At 39.4% G+C, this 24987-nt stretch overlaps 1 long non-coding RNA gene across 1 annotated transcript; it reads right to left on the reverse strand.

Annotated features, from left to right (window-relative positions):
• Positions 1-1489: 1489 nt before the first annotated feature.
• Positions 1490-23223, reverse strand: LOC310893368. Its single transcript, XR_014578940.1, has 3 exons — positions 22931-23223; positions 22385-22518; positions 1490-1899 (listed from the first exon to the last, which is right to left on the reverse strand). It is a non-coding gene; the product is annotated as an uncharacterized lncRNA (long non-coding RNA).
• Positions 23224-24987: the final 1764 nt, after the last annotated feature.

A 24987-nucleotide genomic window follows, 5' to 3' on the forward strand; every position in this document is an offset into this window, starting at 1 on the left:
CCTTAAAGTGCAGGTTTTGAGGAGAGAGCTTTGTGTATAAATATTAATTTTTTCATGTCATATTCAAGTCTTGGTTAATAAAGGGTGTCTTAACTGTTTAGTAAGGATCTTTTTTCTTGGTGGTGTTTATTTGCTTGTGAGGTGCCAATAAGCAAATAAATAAATAAAATCCATGTTTTTAGAATACATTCAATAGCAGTAACTCACACTTAACTATTAGTGGAGGCAAATGACTGAAGTGACCCAGATTTCCTTTTTGTGATGTTATGAGAAATAACTGAACACAGAAACCTACATTTCCTACATGGAAAAATACTGTGTGACAGTCACAGCTGCTAGGCCTATAGGCTACGGCAGAGAGATTTATTTTCTGAACTAAAACTAAAACTTCAGTATTAAATCTAAACATTAGAATACATACACTAATACGTAGTATGTCAAATGAGTACATAACCAAGTGTCTAAGGACATCAGCTCCTTAGAAGTATCATGGGTTCTTTCCCCTCCTGCCAGTTTAAATTTGGGATATCTCCATCAATGTCAGCAGAGTCAGAACTGTGTAAAACTGACATGATAGCAGGATGTGATCCTGTGTGTCTGTGTAACATCTGCCATCTTCATCAAGACTGAACTCAGGCCATGCATATAATAAACAGGCTTAAATTGCTTGCTGGGGAAGAGACAGCTGCCAAAGAGTTATACTTGAAAGATATCTGGGAGCTTAGCATTGATCTCAATGATAGTCCACCCAGATCCTCTGCGATGTGCAAACACTGCAGCAGTCTCAGGGCACACGGAGAATGACAGAGCAGCCTCCACAATGGGCTTTCTTTGAGGACCAGCAGGTGCATTCCTGCACCCAAGAGCTCTGGACTCAGACCACTGGCCCTGGAGAGTCAGGTGGAGCTGGGGCAGAAGAGGCAGCCAGGACCACCCAAGGGTGCCAGCTGTGGGTGGCTGGTTTGGGTGTCTGTATGCCGGGCCTAAGTCTGCTTCTACACAGTGCAGGCGACACATTTTTGTAGGCTGGGGTTTGGACACAATTCTGAGGTCAGTCACCTAAAACTGAAATACCCAGCTTTTTAGATGTTCGGGACCTTCCTTATATGTGTTCCTACCACATTTCCTCAAAAATCTCTCTCTTGGATTGTCAGAGTCGTAAAGACTATTTGTCTGCCTGTATGCATATCTACGTGTGTGTGCGTACATGTATATATATATTCATTGCATTTTAAGTTACATAGCTTGCTGTCACTGACTTATTTTATAAGAAAAGTAGACTTAAAATAAATGGAAAACTTAATAAAGACTTAAAACAAACAAACAAAAAAAGTTTCCTGCTTGTGGATTCACGTTAGTATTAAACAAGTCATCAGTGTGGCACCTTAATTGTTTCACAACATTTTATTTTTACTGGTGGGTCAAATGAGTCAGCTGACTGAAGGCAGGATATAAGACAATGGATGATTAGTGTAGGGGGTGAGTAAAAATATATACTGCATACCTTTCTGTCTCCACATGTTATTTTTCCTTAACCTGATGCCAGACTCATTTGATGAAAAAGTGACTCAGCTTCTGCTGAGTTGGCCCTGCCACTGACAAATTTCCCTTTAGGAAATTATATTTTCTCCTCCCAGAAATGGACTTGTAAGACACTGTCAATTTTAAAGGTTGGAATTCAGGGAAGAAGAGTAAAAGAATGTGCTTCTAAGCTCTTTCATAAGTATTGTAAGAGTATACCTTTTTATTTCCCATGAGAAGAATGTGAAAACACGAGACAAAGATGGTCAGTAAAATCTCTCCAAAGTAGGTGAGGAATCTTCTTCAGCTGCTACTGATTTTTCTTCTTGTGCAGTGAGAGTTCTGCTTATTCTCCATCTCCATCCCAAGATGTAACAGCTAAGAAAGGAAAAGAATCTGGGAAATAATCTGAGCTGTCTTCACTTTGTTTCAATCAGCACATCACCAAATCTGACAGTTCAGCTACTTGCTGAGAATCTAATTCTCATTTAAGAAAACAAAACAAAACAGTGAACTTTATTAATTTTATATATTATTTTTCTTTACACATTTAATTCACACATAGCCCTGCTTTCATTCATAGTATTTTCCTGCAATGTTGTCTGATTATATGATAGTGGACTGTCACTTCCGGATTGGAGCTTTCTTTTCAGCTGCTGTGAACTAGGGTAGCCCAGTAGGTGCATCAATTTGTACTACATTTGAATCTCAGTCTCTGGTCTTTTTAGAATTTGTGTTGAAATGAAATAGGCTGAAGGGGGAAAAATGATAAAGTCTAAAGAGAATTGAAACATTTTTCAGGTGGCTTCTACCTAGTGAAATCAGACCTCTCTATATAATTTATGGGCAGAACAAGACACCTAAAAATGGGGTTCAAAGAAGCCAGTGCTTTGTGTGAAGTATTAAGCAGTAGGAAATGACAAAGAAATGTTCAGACTCCTGCTCTGCCATCAAGGGTTGTTAAACAAACATGGGGTTAGAGGAAAACACCTTCTTCCATTTCAGATTCACAGCTACAAATGACTCTTGGAATTAAATTCATCTGTCAGCTTCATCTATTTTTGCAAACAGCAGAAGTGATACTCTAGGTATGTGTGAGATCCATGTCCATACATCTTTGAAACCCACCACTGGGCAAGGAATTGCACCAATGTTTTCCACAGTTCAGAAAAGCAATCACTCTCCTTGGAGGATTCTGAAATGGTGTTGAAATTCAATATCCAACTGGAACTGCTCTTTCTATATAAATTAAGAAAGTATTAATTGAAAAGGAGCCTGGAATTTTTTTTTTCCTAGGCTGCAGAGCTATTTTCTCAATGCTTATTTAACCCCCAAATCCCTATTTCAGAAATCAGAAAAAGATTTGCACTTAAGCATCCCCTATCTGAAGAGAATCCTTTAACCACCAGGCTCCTGAAAATGAAGAAAGACACTCGTGAAAGATGTTAGTTTAGTTTTAGGATCTAAACACAAATCGACATGTTAGCTAGGTCAAGAACTCAGGTAGGTGCAATTCAGTGGCTTGGTTTACGCAGGATACCAGACTTTGAACCTCTGTGTAACAGGTACAGATCAATGAAATTTTACAGATCTCATTGAAGAAGCCTAATCCATCTGAAGCCAGTGGTAATCCTTCCTATAACTCCAGTAAGCTTTGTACATGCCTATGTCCACGTCTGCTACTCTGGGACGATGTATATTGCTGGTTTATTCACTGCAACACTATAAAAATACAAAATCCACTTACTGGAGTAAAATATCAGTTGGTCTGCCTATACATCCAGTATGCTTTTCTTTGTTTTGTTGTTGTTTTTGTTTGTTTACTTCTTAATATTTTTCTATCGGGGGTTGACTTTTAATACTTCAATCTCTAGTAATCCCCTCCTTGCCTTCAATAATTAGGGCAAAGGCAAAGGAAAGGAGGGAAACAAAAGAGGTATTTCTGGTGCCATATGCTTTGTGTTCACAAAAGCAAATGTTCAGAATCCCTCCCATTCCTCCTGCTGCCTGAAGGACTCTGTGATAAAACAAGTGCACAGTTTTTCTACTGTGACTCATGGTGCTCTTAAGATCCTACATGCTATATATGTAGGCATCAACATTTTACAAGAATCCTTTTTTTACACTTCCAAACTCACAGTTTTCCATCAAAGATTTTAGCCCAAAGAGCAGTTAATAAAGCTGGATGACCTCTTGCTCTAGAACTTTTTAAGTCTCTTTCAGACTAAAATTAGATTTCCTCCTCTAGGAAGAGAAACAGGCCAATGTGTGACCCTTGAACTGTCAATCATCTGCAAGTAAAGCAGGGAACTGAGTTCTCTCACAGCAACAGAATGAAATGCTCCAAAATAATAATAATAATGTAGATATACATATTTATAAGCTCCTCATTATTAGTCTTTAGTATGATTGTTCCTACCTGGTATTCAATGATAATTTCAGCCCATGGATATATACTTTGACTTAGTTCCATAAGATACTCTAATTTCAAATAAATCATGCTTTAAATGAGTTAACCACTAATTAACTAGCAGGTTTCAAATAATAGTCATCTATGGGGAATCATAATTGAATGCTCTAGTCATGTTTGACAGGTATCTGTGTTATGTCCAGTGCTGTTTAACATTTCACTTGATGATCTCAAGTAAATATATAGCTGTTGCTCAAAAAATATATACGAATGGTACAAAATTGGAAAGAATAGTAAAAAATAAGAAGAGGTAGATGAAGAGAGCAATTGCCTTTCACAGATATGTATTTCAATATACAAAATGAAACTTCTTATTTCTAGGAATAAAGATTGCAGGCCATATATTTACAGTAAAGGACTATATTGTGAAAATCAGTGGCTGTATAAAAGTGATAGTCATACAGCTTGCAAGCATCTTGGTTTAAGCTCTGGAATAGTGTGCTAAGGAAAAGAAATAGAAAAAGAAAAACAAGAAAACTTATTTGATCCTTGGCTGATAAACAGGAATGAGGGGGAAGAGGGACACTGTTTTTCCTTGATGTGTATTAAAAATTATACTCTACAGTTCTGGCAACCATATGTTAAAATAGCAATTGAAAAATTAGAGAGGATGCAGAGATAAATGCCTTACCCTGAGAGACACAAAGAAGATAGTCTGGTTAGCTGAACAAAAAGCAGACCAAAAAGCAACTTGATTATAGCACCCAAAACCCCCTCATCATTTCTTACACCTTACAGGTGAACAAGGCAGAAGACAAAAATCACCACTTGTGTTGCAGAACTCATTTTCCTCAAGCCTTTTATATTCACATGGTTAAAAGGCAATTGCAGTCACTTCTGTATTGCAGAATATGCCTCTAAGTCATACCATCACAGGGTATGGGCAAATGCTGAAAAATAAAGGGCTTTTTAATTTAGAGATGGTGAAATGAAAGAGACCAGTAGTTGGTAGAGAGAACCAGACAAATTCAAATGGGAAATAAGACACAGAATGTTAAGAAAGACGGTGATTTGCTGTTGAAATAGTTTGCCAAGGAAAACAAGGGAATCTTTGATGTCTGCAGATCAAGTCTGGATCTTTTTCTGAAAGAAATAATTTGGATAACTAAATGTTTGAGATTAATATTGGAATAAGTGGGAGGAACTTAAGGGCCAACACTACGCTTCAAAAGGTTGGACCAGAGATGTTTGGCTTTAGATTCCACTTCTGATTCACTCTCTGTCTTTTGCAGCAGAATGCATTTTTTCATGAATATAAAGAAAAAATAAAAATCTCACTGTGAGTGGTGAGCAATGGAACTGGTTGCCAAGAAGTCAGGGAATCTCCACCCCTGGAGACTTGCAAAACTCAGCTGGAAAATACCCTGAGCAACCTGATCTAATTTTGCAGGTAGAACCACCTTCAGAAGGAAATTGGATTCAATGATTTCCAGAGGTCCCTTTTAGTGTGAACTTTACTACAGTTCTGCGCTTTTTCTGATGTACAAGATGCTGATGGCATTTGATAAAATTTACATTTATAAAGAATTCTACAGTCTTTAGATGCACTCTTTCTTGTATCCTATTTTATCTGTCTGTACAGTGGGTATGCAGTAGACCTTTTTTCTAGACTCTTGAAGACAAAATTATACTTTGTGAATTGATAATCATGTTAAAGATCCTTTATACTGTGATTTATTGCATTGCTAAATGCATTGTTTGTAAATATATTCTGCTTTAAAATGACGGAGAGCACACAAATGAAATAATTGATAATCCAATCTAGGTGTTGCTCTGATCAGGTTCACTGTATAAATGTAGGTTTTACAGTGTGCTCATATTCTGGTGCCAGACTGAGAACATGGCACCACCATCTATAGCGTGGAAAAGATGTTCTTCATCAGGGCAAGCTGGCTCATTTGGCTTCATTTTAAACCCTACTGGAACTTTGAAATGACTGTCATGTTATGAAATGACTATCATGCTATTTGTCTCCCAGCACAAGAAGCATGTGGAGCTATTAGAGTGGATCCAGAGGAGGGCCACAAGGATGATCAGAGGCCTGGAGCACCTATGAAGAAAGGCTGAGAGAGTTGGGGTTGTTCAGCCTGGAGAAGAGAAGGCTCTGGGGAGGCCTCATTGTAGCTTTTCTATACTTAACAGGGGCTTATTAAAAACATGGAGAGCAAATTTTTGCTTGGACAGATAATGAGAAGACAAGGGAGAATGGTTTTAAACTTAAAGAGGGGAGATTTAGATTAGATTTTCAGAGAAAATTCTTCACTCAGAGGGTGGTGAGGCCCTGGCACAGGCTGCCCAGAGAAGCTGTGGATGCCCCAGTCTCTGGAGGTGTTCAAGGCCAGGCCGGATGGGGCCTTTGGCAACCTGGTCTGGCGGGAGGTGTCCCTGCCCATGGCAGGGGGATTGAACCTGGATTGATTTTTAAGGTCCCTTCAAAACCAAGCTTTCCTATGTTTCTAAGGACACAGGAAAGTTCATGTGCAAGAGAGGAGCATCAGCAGCTCCCCGTTGCAGTTGGTTCTCTTGCAGCCACCTTACAGGAGAGCCATGGCAATGCTCCTCTTAATTAACAGCTTCTGGCCTGAAAACAAACTCTCGCCACCAGCTCAGCTGCTGTGTTGCTTGCTGCTTTACTACCATCAGGGAAAATTAAAGCTTATATTATTTATTTATTTATTTTATTCACACGATATTATAGGGAAATCATTGCTTTGCTTCTATTCTCAAATTACTGAACAAAGCCAAAGGGACGTCAACCAGTTTATCACACAGACCATGAAATGGTGACCTTGTCTGCTCACAGGTAGAGCAGCTAATTAGGCAGGGAAGTGCTGTGATTTAGTACCTATTTCTTTAGATTTTAATCTGATGTAAAGTGACATAATTGTATTGATCTCAGTGGTGATTTACACTAGTTGAGAATATTACCATTTATTTTTAACTTCACTAAATTCCCTATCTGCTCTAGTATTGCTGATGCAAAGAATATTAAAATACTCAAGATCAATCTAGTCTCCCAAAGTAACAATGAAACATTTATAACTGCAGTGAGAAAGGTGCACAGAAGCTCTTTTATTCTATCCTGCTCTTAAGAGTTAAGTGAAATTACTGAAGCATGTTCTAAATTTTATCAATTGTGACATATTTTATGCTACTGGCATAGTATATTCAACAAGTGCATTAGGAAAGTGCTTAGCACTTTGTAATTACACTCGTATTTCATTTTAAGATAATTTCATGCTATTCTTTCAAAAGTCATCAAATTTGGAGAAGTAGTCTTGAAACAATAGGATATGATATTAAAAAGAAAAAAGATCTAAAATGCTCTTCTACTGTAATGGAATATAACTGAAATAGAGTGTTCAACTTTCATTCATTCAAACAAACAAACAAACAGCTGTTGTCAAAGAGATACTATTGATTTAAGTCATGGTGAATTTAATAAAATGCCATTCTTTCTTTTTTTTTCCCCATCTTCCATTCCCTGTCCTCCTCCCCCCCCCCCCCCCCGAAAAAAAATAATAAAAAAAAAAATCAGGAAATCAGGTTTGCAGTCTCGGTTGTCTCAGGAAAAAAATGTTATAACAACACCTCTGCCACATGGATTTTTTAAAGTAACTAAACCATTGTTATGACACATGGTTTTTGCACCTGTGAGGAACTTTCTGACTCAGCACTGTTACTGTGGACATGTGGTGACTCTTAATGAAAAAAAAAAAAAAAAGACCATTTCCTCTCTGAATCTGTGTTTTCTATATTTAGCTATGCTTTGTGCAAAGCCTGAGAAAAGACTAGACAGTGCAGGTTTATCTGCATCAAATTTGGTGGGAATGCCACATGTAAAGAGGTTGCAAAATCAGGACTTTAGCAAGAAAACATTAAGCCTCTGTCTTAATAGGATGGAAGTTTTGAATAGGGAGGGATTGGGGCCAATTAATGCAACGAGCAGCCATGGAGAGACATGGGAATTGTATGGCGGAGGAACTGTTGGACTGGATTCTAAATAATAAAGGGAGAAGCCCTGATCTCACCACAACAAGGACCTGTTCTCTATGCAAGCCTCAGGCCAGTAATGCAGAAAGTGCGTGATAGTCACTGTCTTGATCCAAGGCTGCTTTCAAGCCTTGCTGTCTTGCTTGGGGGTGTGCACTGGCAGCTTGTGCACAGCACAGCTCCAATTTGGTTGCAAAGTGCAATTCCTCAGCACTGCAAAATACACACAAAGAAACATAATTCTTTCACCACTTCAACATTTCAGACTGTATACAAGGAGACATTACAATTAGGCTACAAGTTCTTTGCCACTGGAGAGACGCACTAGGCTTATTAATAATCTGGCTTCAGGTGTGTGAGGAAAATCCAGGTAAAGTGGTTCTGGTAGCTTAGGATGAACTTCTCTCTGGTTTGGGAGAGGCATACAGTACCTCACCTTTCCAGCTGTGTCTATTTGTCGTGCCATGTGAGAGATTTCTGAATTAGCTTTTTTGCACAGTATTAAGCTACCAAGAAATATTTAAGTTCTAGAAACAAAGCTAAGCAGCTCAGTCTAAGAATCACAGAGACAGCTTATGCTGATGATGATCCATTTCTACCTGTGGTCATCGTTACATGGAGCTCTACTGGACAGGACAGAGCTACCCTTACTGGAAACTGTCACTGCACAAAACCTGCAGATACGACAAAATATGGAGCACTGAGATGGGGCAGGAAAAGAGAACAAGTGCAATCCAGCAGGTTTCACAGCTAGATTAGAAAATTCCTTTTTAAGGTTACAATTTGAGAAATCAGGCATGCAAACTGTCCTGTTATTTGTTGTCTGTGCCCAAAGTCTACAGATCTGATGGAGTGCTGTTGTTTAGAGCAATATGACGGGCAGCTGAGACTGTCTTATAAAAATATCTTGTTTTAATTAAGACGAATTCTGCAAACCTTAAAGGACTGATGCATACTCAGCACAGCTCAAACAGTGCACCCAAACTGAGATTACAGCCCTTAGGTCATACTGGGTTCTAATAAAGTTTGTGTCATATTTAATGTATCACCATACACAGAATGTACTGTGACTTTAGTTTTTCAATTGAAGTTCTCTGTAGGTTTTCTCCATGACTCATTTTTATATTCTCATGCAATGCAACAAAGAGTTACCTTAACCACCGTGGTTATCCTGGGCTGGGAAAATTCACAGGTGAGTATGTCATGTTGTTTGGCATGAACAGTAACTAGACAGTTCCTTTGTTTAGAATAATTAATCCTGCCTGCAAGTAGTGGTATTTTCCGCAGTCTGCACCATTAAGTGGGAGCCTAGTTTTGAAAATTGATGCTAGTTCCCCAGTTGCATTCTTGGCTAAGGTTGGGCATGTAACATCCCACAAGGTCATTTAAGGGAAGGAAGTACCTCCAGTTTCTCAACATCATCAGTTCAGGCATGACCTGATTTTGCAATCTTACTCATATTGGGCAATTCCCTTGCATGTCATAGGATTACTTGTAATAGTTCAGGCTACTTGCTTTGAAGGAAACTGACCTTGAATCTAAATTATCTGCTCCCTAATACCCTTCACTGGAGGAGAGGAAACAATCTTTCGCACAGAATTAGAAGAGGAAGATGATCTTGGAACAGCACATACAAATAACCTCCAACCACTTGTTTATTCAAGCAAGAGGTCAGCTCCAAGGAAAAAAGTTTACATCCACAATATATCATTAATATTATATAATATCTAGAAAAAATATTTACTGCAGTTGAAGTGTAGAACATGGGGTTAATAACCATTGTAAATGTTCTTTGCTGAATGCTAAAGTAGCCCAAAATAAAACACTCACTGTGCATTAAACAACAGTATCTAATGGTGGCAACCAAGGGGTCAGATAACATTATTGCTTCAAGCTCTTATTCTGTGGATGCATTTTTGGCCTTGAATCCCTCTTTACAGTATAAATTACCAGCTTAGAGAGTACTTTTAAAAGCAATCCTTTGAACAGGAGTGGGGAGAGCATTTAAGCTGCCCCAAGGTCCCCACAGACAGCACTGGTAGAAGCTGCCAGGGGAATGTACTAATAGCCCCCAGAAATGCACTCTGATTGCCATTCTCCCCACTTCAGTTTTAAATTTCCCCCTTTTAGGCCATAAATGCACAGGTCAAGTCCACCTTGGCCACAAAGATCAAATATGTTCTCTGCAGCATTAACTTCAAGAGGGTTTTCATTTTTCAGACTTTTTTTCTGAGGTTGGAATGAAACCTTGCTTTTTATTTTGTGAATTCTTTTAATAGAAATCTTTTTCTAGGAATCCTTGGAGAGGGTTATTGTATGTTACTGCTACTCCCTGGGTCATCTTTTCTCTTGTTGTAGTGCTTTAAATGGAACTTTGCCAGCTTACAGCAATAGAGGATATATTCCCATGAGCTTTACGTCATCAACTTTTATTGCTGATGTTGATTCCTAGGGTTACCACATACCTGAAGAACTCTGGGCAGAAAATCAAGAACTTCATATGATATTATTTCTGTTCACTGCACATGAAATTTTGTTGATTTCAGATATCTTCAGGTTTATATTGTCTATAAAGTGAAGAGTACCAGCAGAGTATCTCATATTACAAATACAAAGAAAGTCTTGCCTTAATATTTTCTTGCAGTGAAATAAAGGTAACCTCTCTCTAAAACCTCTGATAAATCTAGCAACAAGACACCATGTAGCAGAGCCAGATTTCTCTAATCCCATTTCCCCTCTAACATTTTCCCACACAGACTGTTGTACATCACCTGTTATTTCTATACTGACTGTACTAACATATTTGTTGCTTATGGTAAAGCCTCTTACAACAAAGACAGAAATAGAAATCGAAAGCAATTTGGATCAGCTTTTCTGAAAATATTTTAGATTTGGTGACAGATATAGGAGTATTTATCTCTGGGAATATGAGTGAAATAAATTGTATTAAACTATTAAATTAAATCTTCTATTAAAGTACAAGAAAAATTGTGTTGTTTCAGTTAATGAAGTAACAAGAACAGTTAACCTCGTAATGAATTAATGAGTTGTGGTGGAAAGGTTTGTAAAGTAGATAATGAAGTTATAGCAGTAAGTGTCCTTGAAAGACATCAGTGAGTCTAGTATACATCTTCTAGGGTATTTGACAAGTTAATATTTGACAGCACTGAATGTGTAACGATACTGTAGGATATATATGATGTAAATATTTTATTAACTAACAAGATCTGTTAAGTATTGAGTAAGGTGAGCATGCAGTCAAGGGGTAAGTCTTTCTTCCAAATGTGTACGTGAGTGAGGTAGCTTGTGGATAAGAAATCCAACAGATTTGAGGATTTGGAGAAGAATGTGTGGCCCTGAAAATAAATCTCAGATAACTCTCCTTCATTTGCTCCATGCTACAGCAACTTTATGATAACAAGCTGCTGAGATTTTCTTCTTCGAATACTTGTGCATGTGCTTAGAACTCAAGTGACAAATTTATGGCTTGTTGGTTTTACCAGGAAAGAATACAGCGCTCCCTATGTTAACTTTAATGCAGCTGTTTACAAGAATGAACCTAATTAAAGCTCTATTATTTCTATGGGCTTAATATTATGTTAAGGTAAGCAGCCATTATCTAATTTGAGCTAATTTAATATCAGACCAGAGACACTGGTCCTTAAAATCCCTGATACTTTACTGCATCACACATATTCCAGTTTTAGGGAATTTTAATTATCCCCTTCTCACAAGGAGGATAATCTGCTTTTTACTTCACTAACACACCCAGTTACCTTTGCTATATCCTCTCAGTGAACCCTCCACGAAGGAAAGGGTCTATAGCCTTCAGGCCTGTTTATCCTCCCTTTTTGAATAAATTAACACTAATTCTCTGTTTACTGGCAGTGTCTAAGCTCAATTTGGATGAGCATCAATACCCCAGCAGAAAGCACATCTTCCTAACCCTACAGTGCAGGAAAACCTATAATTAAGTTTTTCTGCTGCTCTCTGAGTATTCTTCAGACCCCTACACACCCCCTGCAACTTCTTTGGCAACCTTTTAGCAGATCACCTGTAATTCCTTTTTCTCCCTTTTTGAACCCTTGGTGCTGCATCATCCTTGTGAGCACAGGCAGCTAAGAGTAGCCTGAAGAAATGACCTGCAGATGCTTTTTCCCATTCAGTGGTTATCTACTGGAACCTTGCCTCCAAATATTGCTTCCTATGGGAATGTTCTGCTAGCTCAGGAGAGATCTAATATGAGGTAAAAGAGCCCTTAGCTTACAAAGTATTTTTTTCCCCATTATGTGTTTGTGTTCTTCCTGCTGCACCACTTGGTTCTAAAACGTAGTATCAAGTATCAAGCCCATATGAAGTGTTGCTGTGACACAGGTAACTTCTGCACGGTCAGTCGTTGATCCTGGAGATCTATCAGGCTTTCTATTTATATAATATACAGCAGCTCCTGGGAATTTCAGACCATAACTAGGATGATCTTATACACTGCATAATTTATAGGAAAGAGGTAAGAAACCAGTCTTCTGATCTAAGCAATCCACAGCCTTTGTCATTGGTGAATATCTTCATGTTGGGGATTTGAGCTGAGCTGCATTGTAACACTGACGGTTGTTGCATCAGATGTGGAATTTCCAGCTTGGATGTTGCTGCCTATTCCCTGCTCTTTATTATCATTATTATTATTTTCTCCTCAATTTGAGGTTTTTGAGGGTTGATATGTAATCCCAAGGCCAAGCTCTGTTTTACTTCTTGGTCTGCTTATGTGCTCGGCTTGGATTTTTGCCTTTTGCTGTCGTTGCATGGATGCCGGATGTTGGCATTTGGGGTGACTGTATTGTCTGCTCTGCAGTGATGGATGGGCTGATTCATGGAATTTCAGCTGCTACAGTGAGAACTTGAGAGGAAGGGAATCATTGCTCATCTTTGTCTTTGTTCACCTCTTTGAGTGCTTTACTTTAAGGAAGCAAAGCAGGTATACTTTTGTTTGAGTTGTTTCAACTACTTTCTTGAGAGCAAAAGCACGTTGACTTCATACTTATTTTCCTTTCTTCAGTGTTTTACAAGGGAGTGTTCACAGAAGTGTTCAAAGTGCTCAAAGTGTTCATAAAAAAATCTGAAGATACTTTTGTTAAAGCAGATACAAGGCAAAGATATGGTTATGACTGATGCAGAGATCAGAGACCACTTTCTTGTTATTTTAGGCCATTAAATTATTTCACAATGAGTAATGTCTTTTAGGAACTTTTGAGCAATAATGACTACTTATTTATTATGCAAAATTAATATGTACAGGATGCAGAATGCTATCACTATGGAAATATGCAAGCAATACTCAAAATGTTTATAGTGTTTATATCAAAAGACACTTTACTATTTCTGAGACAGAAACTGAGGTATGGAGACAAGATCATCCAGCTTGTTCAACAGCACCCAGCAAACATGTTTTAGAGACTGGGATTGAATCTATATTTCTCAAGTCCTCATACGGGATCTCCCTTGGCTTGAGTGTAAGTGAACACACAAGTCAATATGCTGCAGAGAACGGGATTTGAAATGTAGAGAGAGGATGGGTACCTATATTAAAACATAATTCCTTCCTTCCTTCTTGCTTTCCCACTTTCCCGCTTTCCTGCTTTCCTGTTTTCTTTCTTTCCTGCCTTCTTTCTTTCTTTGATGCACATATGAATTCTTCTTCTTTTTTTTTCTTGCCTTTTTTTTTTTTTTTTGGAACTTCTTGTACCCTGTGGTTACTTCAATGATAAGGTTCAGCTGGCCTGACATATGACTTTTCTGTTTGTCTTCATATTCTTTTCACAACTTACTGGTCATTGTAGGTGGCATTGGTAACACAGCAAAGGAGCTGAGCTGTGTTTCAGCTGTGGTAATCCAAGGAGTGGGATGGCTTCCGCATTTTTTGTTTATAGGGTCAGATTCATCTCTCTGAAGTGCCAAACATTTCAAAATTGAATGTGAAAGTCTGAGATAATCTTTGCAGGCCTTCTTCTCAGTTATTTGAGAGAAATGGGTTTGTGTAGGGGGTATTTACTTGCTTTGTCTTGGGGGACTACTCTTATCCACTCTCTGTAAAAGGAACTGAGAGTTATGCTGGACATAAGCATGTGAGAAAGTTAGCTAAGTCAGAGCGAGTCAATCCACTTCTGCTTTTTTATGCCCTCACTAAGGTTACACCTCTGCCCAAAGCATCCATTTTCTTCCTTTTGAGCTGGTGAGCATGAGTGGGGAAAAGGGAAAGGGCATTTTCAATGACAGACTTACAATGCTGTTTAGCAATGGGAAAGGTGGTGGCAGGAGTCTGCAAGTTTGCTTTTCAGTCCTTGCATAGTCGACAGGTTGCTCTTTGCATCCTTCTTGCAGTCTGTTGCTTCTCAGCACATCTTACCACTTTATTCACAGGGGAAATGTGACTGGAAATGCCAGCTCGAAAATATCATGCACAAAAATCTACTGCTTCTTTGTGTCTGTGCTGGCTGCCTGTGACATCTCACTCATTGCCCTTGTAGCTCTCTGCTGTTTTTTTCTTGCAGTCATGCTAACTGAATTTACATGCTGCAGTGTTTCCAGGACCACTGCTGTCCTTCACTTGCCCCAGTGGCACTACTCAGAGCAGAAGGAAATAGAAATGTTACAGCTGTCATAACTGCCCTTGCTGCCTGATCTTTGGAAAGGGAACTGCATCAGGCATTAATTATTCTTATTTCCTCTCCTTATTTTATCCTTCCTTCTCTCTCCCCCTGACCTTTTTAAATGTTAGGGAACTCTGATTTCAGTCAGTCACTCACCTCCACCTGTCCCTGCTTGGAAAAAGACGCAGAAAAATCACAGATGCCTTCTTTGGCAAGAGACCAGGGCTATAGTGGCACAGACCTGTCCCTTCATTTCTGTGCTGTTTGGAGAGCATGAAGCCAGAGAAGATTTCAGTCAGAAAATATCCATAATGCCCCAAAAACACAGTGGTAACATAAGCCACTACTCTCCTCTTCACTCCCTAAGTGCTGCACTCCTTGAAATGTAGGACATAGAATTACTATTTTTTATCTCATACTTTTTGCTAGAGGTCAAGACTATGTTTTACTGTGTAATCCTAGGCAAAGAACTGTACTGTGGCTCAGAAATACAAGTTTCTAGCTCTGCTACTGGTTTACCTGGAGAACAGATCCCCAAAGTCGCCCATATCAAAGTGCCAGAACAACCTGCTATTTGATACAGGCATGGAAACCTCTGTCCAGCACAGTACACACAGCACAGGTATTGCCCAGAGCACACTAGCTCCTTAACGTGTACTCCACATTTTGGAGTTTAAGCAGCTTATGAAAGGCAGCGTGTAATATGCCAAAGCTGAAAGGAGCCTGGATTTGATGACCTGCAGGGAGATCCCTTTCAGTTTTAAGACCCAGTGAATGATAATGGCTTTGCATAAATTTACAGGGAGCTTTTTATAGTGAAGAGGGGAAAGCAGCGTGAAAGTGTGCACTGTGAAATGTCATCAGGGATAAGTTACCACTGCCATATCTGGAAGAGAAAGACTGCTAGCAACCCAAAGAGTGTAGAAAACAGGACATGTGGGAGGGTGTCTGATCCACTGAACTTACTCTCTACTTCATGAATTGTCAGTGCTTTCTCCTCCCCACCTCCTTCCGCTTCTGAGTGGTTTAGACGTAGGATTTGCATGGTAGACAGTGAGAGTGATGTAACCACTTATCACTCATCTCTTGACCATTGTTTCTCCAGTTTCTCTTTTGAAGCCTGGCTTTCCATTTATGCTAGATAAAAATCAAAGTCCAGTCAAAAGCAAGGTAAACAGTAATGTACCATGAGAGAAGTCTTTTTAGTGATTTAAGCACAGTAACTGGCTTTGAATTAGTCATGCCCTTTCAGGAAAAATAATTGAGTCTCTTCAGAGAACTCAATGAAGATGTCTACTCATTTCATATCAGAAACAGGAAAGTACAATGTTAGCCTGCCTGAAAAAGGAAAAATATGATAATAAGGAAAATATGTCCTTACATAAATTGGTGATACTAATATTATTCAGGTATTCAGGTTTGGACTACTTATCTCAGAAAACAACCAACACAAGAGAGTGCACAGCAAAAGGCCAATTCACATTAGCAGGGACATGAGAAGAGAGGAAAGGAGACAGATGCTTCGTGTTCATCTGGTATTTGGAAAATCCCAGTGTAAAATTCTTCAGGTAATTGAATTGAGCAACAAAAGCCCATAAAGATGTTTTCCTTTAGTTCCTCAGGCTGCCCAAAATATCAGATAACACTATTCTCTAGAGTGCTTGCTATCCAAGCACTCCCTAATAATTGTTAAAAATACATTAAGTATATCACACTCTGTCCATACACAAATCTCCATATTTTCTCCTTGCTGTGTGGACCAAGCTGCTTGGTAACCTTTGTGGCATCACCACTGCCTCTAACATCAAGGAAAAGCCACACTGTGAGGAAAACCAGGACAGAGACAGAGCTGAATAAGAAGGACAAAGGAGACTTGTCCTAAGTTCTAGATGACAATGCAGACCAAGGTCTGTTCATTCTCTGTGGCTTCTCTCCTTAGCTGGAAGAGCTGATGCCCTCTGTGCTGGGATCTGGATAGGTCACAAGTGGTGGTTAAAGCATTTTAGTCACAAAGTCACCTTTTACAAACTACCATGACTACGGTGTTCTCAGCTTGTAGTACCTGGTGCTGAGGATCTTCTGCAAGATCTTCTGCAAATGTTGTTTTTCACCCACTGCAAAATAGCTTCCCTGACAAAGAATAGTAAGGATCAAAAATAAATATCCCCTGCCTGAAAAAGAATGGCTTTTTTTTTGATTAAAGTAGGAATAGAAAAAATTAAAAGCTCTTAGCTGTCTGTAGCTGGTGAGTTGGGGAAAGGGAGGGAGGACATCTTGTAACTGCCTTTGCTCTGTGAGCTTGGGGGTGTCCTTCACACCAGGCAGCAACACTTCAGCAGGGAGTGAATGAAGGTGGGTGCATATTTATTTCCTTAAATCCTGGCGTCTGTCCCTGCATCCTTTCCTCAGCTGAGGGAGTAGTCATGGAAACAGCCAAGGACAGCCTTGCTCCAACAGCAAAGGTTTGGTCTCTTCTTGTGGGGCAAGGAGAGACACATAGAAGGGAAAAACGTGGTCCAAGGTGACAGGGTCATCCTCAAATGCATTTAACAACTGTCATCAAATCTTTAATTTCATACAAAACTGAAAGGAACGGGAGAGTTCTATGTTTAGTGCCTCCTCTAAAGGAGACCTGAGGCAATTTTGCTGGTTTTGCTTTATGTGAGAAAATGTTCAAAAGAGCTATTGCAATCTATCATGTCTATAACTCACAGACAAAAGGTGCCTAATAATATGCATTGACACAACAGCCTATAATGGCTATGTGGGAACCATTACATTTATTATACCAATGACCCATAGACTGGGGAAACATTTATTTCTTTCCACAGAAATCTTTACTATTCTTTTAAGTACCATGAAAAGATGAAATGGGAAAAGAGCAGCCATATTCAGCATTCTAAGAAATAAAAGACATTTGAACTACTTTCTGTTCAGTCCTTGTTCATATCCTTAATAGGAACAATTAAAGAAATATGCCAAAGTATCTGAGCATATATATTTGGCACAGATAACACTGCTCTGTGTTCATATCTTTTAAAATGAGTTGACTGAAAGATGGGAGTAAAGTACATATCTTTGACCTTGCCTTGGCTGTTATAAACATACAGTACAGTGTAAGTATCATATATTTAAAAAAAAATCCTTGCAGTTTTCCCCTGAGAGTGCAGAACAAATAGAAAGACCTACACATGAAAGATGCTAATCATGTCACACTCGTGTGCACCTTCCAGATGCTATGGTGATGAGGCTGCTTAAGTCTCCAGACAGAATGAAGCATGGACATTTGTGCTGAATAGCCTGACTTTTCTCAATTTAAAGATGACCCTTCACATATTCTTTGTATTGGTTTCCTATGTTAATATTTATACAGGGTGGTATTAATAAACAGTGGTCTTTCATAAGTAAGTATTCAGCAAGTAAAACCCATTGTCATTTATCAGTGGAAAGGGAAGGTATAATAGATTTCAGCGTTTTAAAGTCTGTGCACACATGGTTTAATTTACCAGTTTTCCCAGGGGCCAGTAGCATGGATTTATATCTCCTTGTGATGAGGTCCTTGACTGTAAAATAGCTGTCTGTACAAGTAAAATAATGTATAAATGATATGAATATAAATAAATATTACAGAGTAAACATAGTGATTAGAACCAAATAAGAGTCATGCTAACTTTAATTCTGCCTCAGAATACAGGCATTGCAGCACAAAATTAATTATCTGATTGGAACTGATTGGATGATCAGTTTTCACGTTGGACTGTACTGAGTAAAAAAGGATCTTTGTCAGTGCTTGCATGGCATGTTCACAATTGCTGCAACATCCTGGAGTAAATAAGACTGGGGACTGCTAGGACAGCTGAAGTTACTGTCATCAGTGATGTTGCAGAAGCATTACATATTCATGCAGATGGCCCAACATCCTGAAAAATGAACAGTGTTTAGGGAAGAAAACCTTCTTCACCCTTAGTTCAGGATGGCCTTTTGAGAGGACCTTAGCTTAGACAGTTTGTATATCTTATTGGCTTGCATGGCAGGTAACACCCATCAGCACCCCTCCAGGAAGGTGACTTGCCAGCCCAATGATAGTTGCACTGCAATGCAACAAAGAAACCTTGGGCACATTGCAGTGAACCAACCCTTTCACCCTGCGGGTGTTTCACCCTGCGTGTCCTGAAATGAGCTGAACTGTAGCATGAACTCAATGCTGCATTCAGAGTAGGAAAAAGGTGCAGCCAAGAAATAAGGAGCAGATATTAATTTCAGGTAAAGTGTCCTGAAAATGTAGGTTTGTTTAAAAAGAGACCACGTCTTCAGAAATATCCCTATGGCTTCCTGTCATAATGGAGTCTAAACCTGTTGTGTGAAAATAGTCCAGCAATAAAAATACTAAGAGTATTCCCTAGCATTGTGTTCATCTCTACTTCCATCACCAACTCACTGCCCTGGTGCTGCCTACGGTTCTTCACATAGTAACTCTGTTTCATAATACCAATGGGCTGTTATTAAGGTTGTCTAATCTTCCAGAAGGAAAACTGTAAATGCAAACAGTGAAATGAGTAGCTTAAAGTACCAGGCCACATCTAAGAAAGGTTTGGAATTAAAAACTTGATTGGAAGCATGTGCTTTGAAGCTTTCTAACCACAAGTATCTTGGCTTCCTCCTAGCTTCTGCTTTCTTTTATAAAAGGAATGAAATGCCTATCTACCTCAAAGGGTGTTAAGAGTGTGATTTTTTAGGTCGTCTGATGCTATACAAGGGCAAAAATACAGGCTGAGTCATGAATGTAAGCAAGCCTAGACTTCTTTGATTAATTTATATTAGAGCAGTATGGATTATTTTTGGATTTCCTACCACTCATCTTTACACAGCTCTTTAAAAAAAAAAAACAAACATATACAATTTATTTTTAAGTAACCCACAAATGACAGTGGGTTCCAGAGCTCTCCTCCTTGCTGAATTGGGCCAAGAATTACTGTTTTTCTTCATTTCATGGGAAATAGCAACAGAATATTGTCCAAAACTCTCATTTTTTTCACTAATTGACATGAGGAACTATGATTTTTATTATTATTATTATTAATTTCTGCTTTAGAACAGTAACTCTTTCAGAAAAAAAAAGAAAAGAAAAAAGAAAGAAGGGGGAGAGAGAGAAAAAAAATACTTAAATGTTTATTCTAAGTTCAATTCTCTGCAAAATAATTTGGGTATTGAGTTGTAGGATGGAAAATAGTCATCCAGTGGTCTAGAAGATCTAATAATGTTAGTAATAAATGCATATTTTCCATATATTTTAATGTAATTTTTGATCTATTAAAATATTACATCAATGTAATTATTTTTCTCAAATTTAAAATGAAAAGTTAGTTTCTGTAAAGCAATTATTCTTGCTTCTTCAGTGTGTGATAGACGTCTTTCTCTAACCTAACCACAACTTTAATCATAAGCTGAGCCTAAAGCAAGGGTCCCAGCCAGTGTCATGATGAAAAAGTTTGCACAGTTAAATTCTCTTTGCACCACAGCCTCTCTTTGGCAGACCCTTTCCAACCCCCAACCACCTGGAGATGTCAGATCACCTTAGGTTGAGCCTTGGACCTGGCTACAAGGTGGTGGCCACACCAAAACGTTCTTGCAAACAAGCACTGTACCCCACCCTTCCCTCTGCCATCTGCTTTCTAGTCCCCTTCCAGGCTCTCTATTTTCATCAGCCCTAACCCTCACTCTAACAATACACCTAAGTAGGAATTTCTTGAAAACTAGTTCTCTTTGCAGCTTGTGCTTTCCTTTGGCAGTCACTTTGAAGGGACACTCCAGCTAGAGCTGCAGGATCTCTTTCTCTCAAATCTAGGAGCAATCTTAGCTAGAGGCTTAGCCTTACACAAAGAATCCCAGGCAGTGACTTCCCAAAAGATCTCTCACAGATCAGTTTTCTTTGCATTCTGCCTTTTTTTTTTTTTTTTTTTTTGGCAGCCCCTATCCAGTCCTAACTATGACTAGATTTCTCAGTTTTCTTTTTCCTCCACCCAAACACATACTCAGTCGTAAAGCTAAATATTAGACTGGGTCCCTAAACCAGTGTCCAGATTTTTTTTTTCTTTTTTTTCCTAACAAGATCTTGGCAGCCTATTCTTTCTCTTTGAAACCTCTTTTCAGCCCCACTCCAACTATAGCTACAAGCTCTCTCTTTCTTTCAACTGTAATTCTAATATTAAATATAAATATAAGGTGAGCCTTGTACGAGGTCATATGGTCATTGCCCACATCAAAAAAGTTTTTAGGACAAGTCTTTCAGTCTTTACAGCCTACACTTTCTTTTCAAGAATTTGTTTGCCATCTCCTTCCAAGTGGAGCTCTAAAACGTTTTTCTCTCTCAACACTAACTTAGAAACTAAACCTAACATCAACCTGAGCTTCAGAAAAGACAATGAAACTATGTCTGAGACCAAAAAGATCTCATGGACAAATTGTCCTGCTGTTTTATCAGTTTGCTTTGGTAGACCACTTTTCACTACCATTCCAAGGGGAGCTCATGCCTCTATCTTTCTCTAACGGATAAATTTAAGCATCAACCTAAACAAAATTCCTATGCTGAGCTTCAGACCAGGCTCCCCCAAACCAGTGTCCGCACCAAAAACTTATTGAAACCATGTTCCCTTTGCTCCCCACACTCTCTTTTGGCATCTTCTTTCCTGTGATCCTTTTTCCTCATCGTCAAACCTTGCCCTAGCACTATGTCAAATAGCAGCAGCTTTGTAGAAATCCAGCACAACTCTGATGTTCATTTTCAGCTTTCATTCTGTGCTTTTATCATTTTTCACTACTTATCTTCGACTTCTGAGGATAGAGAGAGAAAAAAAGTGGGAGGGATCATGAGAAAGGGGTCAAGGGTTAATGTTCATAAGACTCTGCAAGCTATGATTTCTTTAAAGTGCAGGCTATGCTATATATATATACTTCTATCCCACGAATATGAGAACTGCTTGGATTTTCATAAGCACATAAGACATCTGTAAACATCCAGAGATTAGGCTTGGGTAAAGCTGCACCTTTGAAATATGTCCCGATCTTACAGCCCTTTGAATCATTATCATATTAACAATTCACATAATTCTAATAAATGGAGTAGTTCTTGGTTTTCTGAATGTCCTTTCTGGTTCCCATTAAAGTCAATGTCAGTTTTGCCTTTGAATTCAATGAGAATACTCAGCTATGACAGCTATTAAGTATCTCTCCCACTGTTATAGTAATGAGCAAGGCTACAATAAGTGAGAGCCCAGTCCTGAAGAGCTAAAATTGCAGAGGGAGAAAATACTCAAAAAAAATGTGATCGGCTCCCATTTCACAGATGGGGGAAAAATCAAAGAGAGATTTATAGTGTGTTTACACAGATGGGTGCAGCCAGAATCAGCTGTGATGCAGACGCCTTATTGCTGCGCTAGTTCATTGTGAGTGAACTAATTAGGATTTTGACAGTCTTTCTTGGGTGAATCTAGTTGTGGCCTCTTCAAACTTTACTGCCACCAGCTGTCTGCTTTACACTTCTACCAGAGATTACTGCCCCTACATCTGTCTCAGCAGATGTGCTCTTGCATCAGCTGCTCCATTTCACAGTTCAGCTTCAACCTCACTGAAAGGAGGCATACTAAGATCTAGAAATATGTGCTGGACTGGTCAAGACACGGGGATGTGTCTGTGCCTATCCAAGCTTGCTGCTGGGGCAGTGACTTCCAACGCAGAATTGAGAGAGAGACAGCCATACCTGGAGACTCCTGATACAGAGGATGTGTCAGCATAGGGACTTTGGGGCATATGGGTCCCAGATGGCAGCTGGCTGATGTTCACTGTCTCAGAGCACTGGCAGAGGAACTCCTGCTTCCACCCTCTTGGACAAACCTAGAAATATTGTCCAAGGTGAGCACCAGCAGCCATAGCAGAAAGCCATCTCCAATCACGCCAGTTTCCAGAAGGCCTTGAGCTCCTGGAAAACAGTCCATGCTGAAGGGATGGATTTACAGGATGAGAAGAATGTATCTAAGATTCCCCTCTCTCCCCATTTGGCTGTGGTGGTTTTTCACTGCTGGGTAAACCTCAGCCAAACTCCACCACAATTGCTCTTTCACTCCCTCTCCTTGAAAGAAGGGGGGCAGGAAGGTGGAGTGGGAGGGGGGAAGAAAGTATGCTGGAAAGGAAAAAAAAAATATGTTCCCAGGCTGAGATAAGGATAATTTAATTAAAGGGAAAAGGAAGAGGGAAAAAACAAACAAAGGCCATATTGAAGCACAGAAAGAAGAAAAAAATTCCCTACTTCTCATCAATGAGCAATCCTTCTCCATGTCCTGGGAAGCAGGGCCTCAATACATGTAGTGGTTCTTTGGGAGGACAGACATCTTCATAATGGGAGCCTCCCCTCTCTTCTTCTTCTCCTTTCCCACCTTTTATATCTGAGTGTGACACCACACGCTATGGAAAATTCCTTTGGCTGTTTAGGTCAGCTGCCCTGGTGATGTTCCCTCCCCACCTCTTGCCCACGCCCAGCTCTGGGGGTTTTGGAGGTAGTCCTGACGCTGTGCCAGCACTGCTCAGCGATAGACACAACACTGGTGTGATACCAATGCTGCTCTAGCTACAGGTGCAGAGCACAGCACTGTATGGGCTGCTGCTGCAGGGAATGATAACTCCATCCCAGCCAGACCCAGTACATCGGTATACATATGTTCAGTGGTTTGTGCATCCATATAGTAGTGAAGCTAATCACACTGTAGTTGTATGCAGGCCTGTGTTTTTCCCATCCTTTATATCCCTAATTATTTTTCTCCCAAAGTTGAATCCTGAATCGTGGGAAGCACAACAGTCTCAATGAAGAGTTCGAATTTCCTAAGAACTCATTTCTCTAGAAGTTATTTATACATTTGCAATGCTTAGTGTAATATTGAGCCCGTGGGGCAAGGTTTGTGAGATTTTGTGGGGGTGTTTTTTGGTAGAGAATGAGAGAGAAGGGGGCATCTCCATTTGTTGCCTCTTAAAATGAAATCCTGGGATTTTGAGGTTTTATAATTATGCTGTATACATATAAATTGCAGTAGTTTTGGTAAGAGGTGCCAACATTAAATATCTTTCCCTTCATTTGGAGTGAGTGGATATTTTCTCTCCTTTCCTTACAAACCCAGAAAGGCTTGCTTTACCTCACACTCTTCTCCCCACACCACCTGTTTACTTCCAGATTAGCCACAGCCTCAGCTTTAGCTCAGTCGTATTTCCTGCAAAGAAATCAGGAATAACTCTTACTCCAATGGTCCAAAGAATGAGGAAATTCTCCCGCAAGTAATTTTCTTTTTCAAATCTGAAATCTCCCTGTTTCAGTCCAGAGTTGGCACAAAGGCCTGCTCTGTCCATCTGCATTAGGCCTTCACATTGTAGCACTCAGAGGAAGCTCCAAACTGCAATAATCTGAATGCAGGGGGACTCTCCCCAGAGCTCATGAAACGGTTCAGCCTGCAGTTACGGTCCTTCTATCAGGGAGAACATTTTTTGGACAATTCACTGTTTGGACTTCTGACATTCATGTTCATTCCTCACTTGAACCACAAGCTGCCTCTTTGATCTCACGGAATGCACATGGTACTTCTGTGGCTCACCTTGTCATCCTGCTTATCTATTTATAGCATAAACCCCTGGGATAACAGCCACCCCTTCCTATCTGTACGTAACATTTTGTTACACCTTGTTGGCAGCAACACTGACCTGCCCTCTGCTAAAGCTTTCTATTAAAGCCAGTGTCATGCTTATAATAGGGGCTGAAGAAGGATACTTACATGTTTACTACATTCTTTTTTAACTACTTTTGTACCTCAGCTCCTATTTCCTCCATCCCTTCCCACAACATTATCCTTCAATTTCTTCCTGCAAGACAGTAATGTGCCTGAGTCTGTAATGCATTATCTTCTCATAAAGGGTTATGTAATATTTTATATGCAGGATGCTGTATGAAAATAAATTGCATTACTGTACTGTATTAGGAAACTTTATCATAGACAGAAGGCATATTGCATCCTGTTTTTCTTGGAGGCTGAAACAATGAAACGGTATTAGAGATAGATGTACACATCAGACACTTGGGGGAGGGGGCCCTGGGATATTTGTCATTTAGGTTGCTAAATTCCATTATTACTTAATATTCTAATTAATTTACAAACAGTCTAGATACAGAGTATTTTGTCTGGGTTGTTGCTGTTCGTCTTTTTTTTTTTTTTTCCTCCAAGGTCTGAGTAGTGTTGCTGAGAGGTGCCACAAGACAAAGTAAATATACTGCAAACTAAACTATATAGGTTTAGCCGCCACGTCTTGATTCTACATAGATTACCC

Source organism: Anser anser (assembly GCF_964211835.1).
Source record: "Anser anser genome assembly, chromosome: 2".
Taxonomy (NCBI): domain Eukaryota; kingdom Metazoa; phylum Chordata; class Aves; order Anseriformes; family Anatidae; genus Anser; species Anser anser.